This window comes from Peromyscus eremicus, chromosome 10, assembly GCF_949786415.1.
Source record: "Peromyscus eremicus chromosome 10, PerEre_H2_v1, whole genome shotgun sequence".
Classification (NCBI taxonomy): domain Eukaryota; kingdom Metazoa; phylum Chordata; class Mammalia; order Rodentia; family Cricetidae; genus Peromyscus; species Peromyscus eremicus.
In genome coordinates, this window is record NC_081426.1 from 4,554,325 (window position 1) to 4,561,268 (window position 6,944).

A 6,944-nucleotide genomic window follows, 5' to 3' on the forward strand; every position below is an offset into this window, starting at 1 on the left:
TGATTTTTCTTTCCTTGTTTTTTCTTTTTTACTCTCATTAAAATACTTAATTAAAAACATGTAATTATGTTTCATCTTGTTTAACCCTCTTACAAAGAGTACTCTGTAGCTATCTTTTGTTCTTTTACCTCACAAGACAAATAGGGTTGGTTTAGGACAGAACACACTTTTTATAGAAAGAATAATATGTTTTAAACAGTTTGTATTATTTGTCTTACTTGGTGAGTTTTTAAGTACTTCTGGATTAATGAACTTTTCTTATACTTGTTCTTTTCATTGTGTGCCTCTCTTATTAAAATATTATACAGTAACTTGGAAAGTAATTATCTTGTTCATTCTTTTGTTCAGGAATTTTCATAAATTTGCATTTAAAGCATTATATTTATATTACTTATAAAATCTTAGCATTTTCTTGCTACATGCTAGGAAACTATATTAAATTATATACATTATGTATTATTTGTATACATTCATTTTGATAGAAAAATTTATCAAGATTTTCTCTACTACCTTGCTTTGCTGAGGTGAGGTACAGAGAAAGTATTGATATTCATCATTTGTGAGTTACTAACTTTCACAAAGATAACTCATAATTATAAGTAACTGAATATGTGTTACTTCCTTTTTCTGTACGTTCTCTACAGAAACATTTTTAAATTGTGTTGCCTGAGTTGAGTCAGTGTCTGTACTCCTCAGTTAAGGGGTTATATGACAGTGGAGAAGTGGCATTCTGATGACTATGTCACCCTTCTGCTGTGTAGGTTTTAGTGTCACGAAAAGCTGGTTCAGAAAGGGAAAGGAGAATAGTGATACTTTATTTGTGCTGAAATGTGATATTTTATTTGTATGTTAATAAATAAAGTTGCCTGGAGACCAGAGGTCAAATAGCCATAAACAGAAGTCAGGCAGTGGTAGCCCATGCCCTTAATCCGATCACATGGCAGGCAGAGTCTCTGTGTGGTCAAGGACACAGCCTTTAATCCCAGTACCAACCATAGAGATCTGGAGGTCTGTATAGACAGGCAGTGACAAGGAAGTCGTGTGGCTAGACTTAGAACAAATGAGAAGGCAGAACAGGAAGACAATAAAAACACAGTTTACACAGGAAGAAGCTCTCTCTGTGGAAGCTACTGCTGGTGGTAAGCTAAGGATAGTCGTGGCTATTGCTCTGATCTCTTTGGCTATTACCTCTGTATTTGGCTCTGTGTTTCTTAATTAATAAGACTGTTTCGAACTTCGTCTCTAAAGGAGAAACTTTTGTTCCCAGATGTGCATCTCATGCATCAGACTGGCCAGGGTTCACCACCTCTGCTGGAAGCAGGTATTATCCCCACCAGGCTGTTGCTCTTCTCCATACATTCTCGGGTTCTCTTTCCCCAGTTTTGTCTTTGTTTTGTTTTTGTTGTTGTTTTGGTTTGACTTGGTGTTGTGTGAAGTTTTTCTGAGGAGATGTGAGGAAAACATCTCACCTCAGATGAGAAGGCAAGGAGAGGGGTGGTGGGGGAGGGGAGAGAAGGATTCCACTCAAATCTGGCTTGATGAAATGATGAGTTTAAATAGGATTATTTTCAGGTGTGGAGGCAAGTTGTGGAGCCACTGAAGGGTAGAATCTTTCTTTGTCCCCAGCAACAGTTAGCTGTCTACCTAACATCAGGGTGAGGTGGGTCTCATGAGCCCTTTTCTTTCTCCATGGAGGAAAGGTTAGCAGCCACAGTCTTGTGTAGGTGTACTTCAGACAGTCACAACAGCTGACAGTTCAAGAGGGAAATGCCATGTTTGCCCAGAGGATAACCACTCCATTATATGGTTTTGGTGAAAAATAGCGGGATAGAATTGATATATTCAATTTTTTTTCCATTTTAGCACTTAACTATTTTTTTAGTCTTAAAAATAGACAAATGACTGATTATTCATTTTTGTTTGTGGTGAAGAGCAATGACCAAGTCAATGTGATATATAGCCATGGTCAATGCTTAGAAACTCTTGTCTGTTACTGATTTTATAACATGAGGCTTTAAAACGTTCTAATGTTTATTTATGGTGTGAGGGGGCGCACACACACGAGTATGTGTGTGTTTGTGTGTGTATTCATATTCCAATGTGTATTGGTTGAGATAAGTTGTGTGTTCTGGAGATTGAACTCAGTTACAGGTTTGTCAACAAGCCTGTTTATCCAGCGGGCCAGCTCACCGCTCACTGGCCAAACTCAATTGTTTTTTAACTGTAAAGAATAGATTGCCAAATTTATATACTGCTTTGTAGACTGAATACATGAATGTATTCAATTTGGCCCTTAGCATCGTGTCTGGGCATGTTAAAAAGTAAGTTACCTGTGTTCACTCTGAAGCATCAATAAAGCTCAAGGAAGTATAGAAAGAGATGCTTTCTGGGCTTCTCAGATTCCTGTTTTCAAACATCAGCACTGTAAGTGTTAACAGCTCAGATGAAAGGTATCCTGGCAGTCAAGAGACCAGGAATACCACAAAGTCACACCACACAACAAGCCTCACACAAGAGATTTATTGAGAGGGAAAAACCCAGGAAGGTGGCTGCGTCTGCTTGGGAAAGAACTAAGCTGGAGACAGGGTTTATATAGGGTTTCTTGGAGGGATGGAGCTTTCCAGGCTACCCTGGGATTGTAGGGATTATGTAGCCTGACCTTGGGTCAGGCTCAGAGATTGGTGAGACTTTGTTTTTCTTTAGGGCACCATCTGGCTGTTGGAGCTTGTCAGGGTGAGGGCCTAGCTATTGGAGCTCTTCAGGGGCAGGGCCTGGCAATTGGAGGTCCTCTTCAGGGGCAGGGCCTGGCTGCTGGAACTCCTCAGGGGCAGGGCCTGGCTGCTGGAACTCCTCAGGGGCAGGGCCTGGCTGCTAGAATTCCTCAGGGGCAGGGCCTGGCTGCTGGAACTCCTCAGGGGCAGGGCCTGGCTGCTGGAACTCCTTGGGCACATGAAAAAACACACTACTGCCCAAGTCATCATTTACAGCCAACAAGTCCTATAGTTTTGCTTCAGTTGTTGGGAATTATCTTCAGAAAAGTGAAAAATCTAAAGAACTAACAATCTGTTGGTTTGTTTCTTGACTTCTGTACCACTGTCTTCATTGAAACAGTTCCTGACAGGAGAGCCTTCCATCAGTCAGAAGCAACTAAGGGCTTCCACGGGATAGGTCAAGACAGTAGAGAAGTTCCTCCATCTTGTATCTTACTGAGGATGTTTTAGGCTTGACTAGAATTTGATCTCCTTGATGAGAAGCCCTGTGGAAAATTGCCTAACTCCAGTTTAGGAACCCAAGGTCAAGATGCCCTAGCTAACTTATCTTAGGTTCTATAAACTACCTGCTTGTGGAGAACTCCCCTGCAGCTGCTGAGAGATATGCCAGGACATAGTTTCTGCTTTTAGAAACCCTGTGCTCTATCTGGCCATTCAGTGCCATACTTAGGTCCCCAAATAGCTGAGTGTAGTTCCAGCTGGCTGTAATAAACACATTCAATTGGCTATAAACTGTGTCTGCATGATCCTCTCTGGGGGCCTCCCTGTAACATTTTGGAGACTCAGTGTGATCCACAGAGACAGAATTCCAATACTTAGAGGTCCTGGGACTCCTGAGAATAGGTAAAAATGCACTGACTGGACAGGACTTTTTATGGGGTACTCACCCTAGGGGGTTCCAGGACCCTAGGAAAATCTTTTCTGACCAACTGATTGCTGCTGTCGAGTGCTGCAGAGGCATCTCAATGCCACCATCCAAAAGGAAAGAAAAAAGAAAAAAAAAAGCAAATCGAAAGTCATCTGGTCTGAACACCTCCAGAGGTAAGTTTTGTCTGCAGGAGGTGCCATCTAGTTAGGACACAAGAGGGGCTGTTGGACACAACTGTAAATTCTGTGTTCAAGATCTGTGGAACACCACCAGACGCCTCTGGCCTGTTCAGGTTTATGAATGTGTGGTGGCCACTCCTGGTTGTCTTTATTATGTGTCTCTGTATGACTATGTTTCCCTCTGTGTCTTTTCCCATCTTTCTGTCCATTTGATTGGGTGAAAAACAGATCTTAAATGGAAGAAGGAGTGAGCCATCCTGAGATTGCAGCCACCATTGCTCAAGAGCAAAGCACAGGATTTCCCACAGGTTCAGGAACAATGACTGACCACCCACTTCTCCTGTGGTGCTCCCTTCCAGTGGCATGGTGACCAGTTGCTTCTGTTACTATGGTGACACCTGTGGGTCTTGAACCATGGAGGTAGATGCCAGTTTCCCCGTAATAATCAATGGCTTTCTTTGTTGTGAGGTGTGTGCACACACACACACACACACACACACACACACACACACGCACACACACACACACACAAAAAACTGTGGAAGGGCCCCAAAACAGCTTGACCACACAGCTGCCATGATAGGCTTAGGGGCCTAGACACAGCTTCTGTGACAGGCTTACTGGCAGGCAACACCCAGATCCAGGAAAAGCCTTAAGCTGACACCACCCAGGGATCCACCCAGGGATGAGGAAGTACCTGACATCCCAGACATTCCAACCATTAAATAAGGTGGCCAGATGTCCTTGAGTCTAGCACACACCTATTTTTTGTTTTACAGATACTCCTAGACACTTGCCAGTCAATCAGGGTCCTGAACCCTGGAAATCCACTCACCCCAACCTCTGTTATGATAAAAACCCCACCCCACCTAAGCTCAGGGCTCTCTGCTCTCACCACTGCATTGGACAGTTGGAGAGACCAAGCTCGGAGTTTGAAGAGAATAAAGGCTCTTTGCTTTTACATACAGGATTCGGTCTCCATGGTGGTCTTTTGGGGGTCCTCAGGATCTGGGCATAACGAAGACTTGTGCCCTTTTGTTGGAGACCCAAATCCTTTTGGCCCAGCTGGTTCACTAAGAGAAACCCCAAATCTCCCTCTGTTCTATCAGCCTTGCCAGAGAAAATTGACCTCCCCATTTCCTGCTTCCAAGCACTAGCTTCAGGCTTGTTTAGTCTCTTGATTCCTGCTTGTGGTCTTGGGGTCCTGGTCCTGTTCTCTGTGTAGAGGTAGGGAGGGCCTCATCATGCACAAAGGGAAGAGAAATGGGTCCTCAAGCTGCAGGCTCTCTGCTTATAGTGGGTATTCTAATTGGTCTTAACAAATGCTGAAAGATCAGAGAAGCAGAGCAACCAGCCACTAGAAAGGCTTCTTACCTCTAGGCATCCTCAAACTGAAAAGGGGTCGAGCTCTTTTCTCTACCCAGCCTTATCATTTCCTCTCTCCACCCTTCCTGTTTCTTCCTCCCAAGTGCTGGGATTAAAGGTCTGTGCCATCACTCCCTGGCCTCTAGTGACGAGCTCCACACTATTGTCTCCACACAAGTTTTATTTGTTAGAGCACAAAGTATCACTACACTCCCCTGTCTGTCTAAGCAGCTGGTTGTACCCCAGGAAGGGGGAGGAAATTACTCCAGTGGAGCTGGGTGTGTGCTTGGGAGCAGTGGAAGTGGAGAGGGGCATGGAAGTTCAACACCTTCCCTGTTTGTGGTTTATATCTGCTTCTCTACCAGTAATTTGTATAATTGGAAGACCCAAATCCCTCCAATTTTGAAGAAGCCACAGGCCTTTATCAGCCTGTTGGAAACTGTTTTAAGGTAAGAGTGCACTGGACACTTTTTTTCACAAATCATTGTTGGAAGAATTAAAAAGTGGCAGCCAGAAATCATACCAGCTACTTTTTAAGGTAAGTCGAGTCCTGCTGGGTTCCTCAAAAGGCTCTATGAAATACACTGGATATTTATCCCCATAGACACAGGTGCTCCCCCAAGCCAGTAAGTCCCTAATGTTGTCTTTGTCATGCAATCACCCCTAGACAAAAGGAGAAAGCTCCTGAAATTAGAGGGATTTGAAGGAATGAATGGGTACTAACTTTGAGAAATTGCTCAGAAAGTTTACAGCAGCCAAAATTCAGCTGAAGGTAGAGAAAGAAACTCTCCCATGCAATGATTGCTGCCATTGGGGAACAGACAATAGAGGGAATGAAGGGAATAGGCCAAGAGAAGGGATGCAGGAACTACCAGCAGCAATGGATGGAGCTCTGAGTGCACTTCTGTTAAAAATATCCACAAAGCACCCTGTGGATTCCAAATGTGAGACCAAAATGAGCCATCTTAGAAATAAGACCAAAATGCCTTCACCCAAAAACTAAGGCCTAAGATTTCTCCTTCTAGAAATAGGCCAACAGTTACTGAAACAAGTCAGTTCAGATTCCAGAAACCAGGAAGTGTAAAAGTACAGAGTCAAGATAGTCACGAGGTAATGCCTGCCAGACTATGGAATGTCCTCTCCCTGGTTTCCAGGGTAACTGACCATAAAAATGCCCCCACCTGAGGGCAGCCAATGAGAAATGGTGGTGGGCAACCACTCCCTTAGAAGTAAGATTAAGCCATGATTTCTAGAAAGCCCCTAGAAGCCAGCCAATCAGAATTGTACCCATACTAGCGCCCCTAAACGATGTAACCTTGTGATTTTTCCCTTCAAAAACTGAGCTTGCAGACAGGCGGGCACTTCCTCCAGCCTCCACTGTGTTGGATGTATTGGACGAAGTCCCTGCCTAGGCTTGTATTGCTTTTGGATATCCAGAATTAAACCTTGCTTTTGCATTCCGGCATGCTCATCTTTGGTGGTCTCTCTGAGGGTCACGATCTGGGCACAACACAACCATTGAGGAGGAATGTGAACAGGCAATAGAAGACCTCTGTAGAGGTCCTCTAAGTCCTGGGGTACAGCAGTTCAGCCAAGAGGGCTCAGCTGTGCATCCCTCAGGTCACATGCCTAGACTACAACCTAAAGGAAGGAAAGCAGTCACTTTCCATGACAGTGTTTCAGCCATCCTGCACATGACCAACCTCAAATGAAAAAGACAAGCACAGGAATTGCTGGGGGTGTGGGATACTGTCAGAAGAT